Below are 256 nucleotides of genomic sequence, written 5' to 3' on the forward strand. Positions count from 1 at the left end.
ATCTTGGAAGCTTTAATGCTATATAATCATAATCTCGTTTCCTGTTTCCCCTTCACTGCCCGAGCGGTTCTGCCTGCCACACAGAACCCACTAGAACCTTGAACCCTTTGTTGCATTATCCTTATTATCACTTTTACGGTTCCCTCCTTCGCTTATAAAAAAAACGGAGACGGAAACAAAGGAATGGGAAGAAGAGGAGGAAGGATAGAGGGCGCTTAAACGGGGGGGGGGGGTGAGTCACTAGGGAGGGGGAGGA

The 256-nt window shown here is 48.0% G+C and overlaps 1 protein-coding gene across 1 annotated transcript in view; it reads left to right on the plus strand.

The window, feature by feature from the left end:
* Positions 1–256, plus strand: part of LOC119588469 (probable chitinase 2) — a 24,188-nt gene that overhangs the window by 658 nt on the left and 23,274 nt on the right. The window lies entirely within an intron of this gene.

Source organism: Penaeus monodon, chromosome 24 (assembly GCF_015228065.2).
Source record: "Penaeus monodon isolate SGIC_2016 chromosome 24, NSTDA_Pmon_1, whole genome shotgun sequence".
In the NCBI taxonomy this organism is placed as follows: Eukaryota; Metazoa; Arthropoda; class Malacostraca; order Decapoda; family Penaeidae; genus Penaeus; species Penaeus monodon.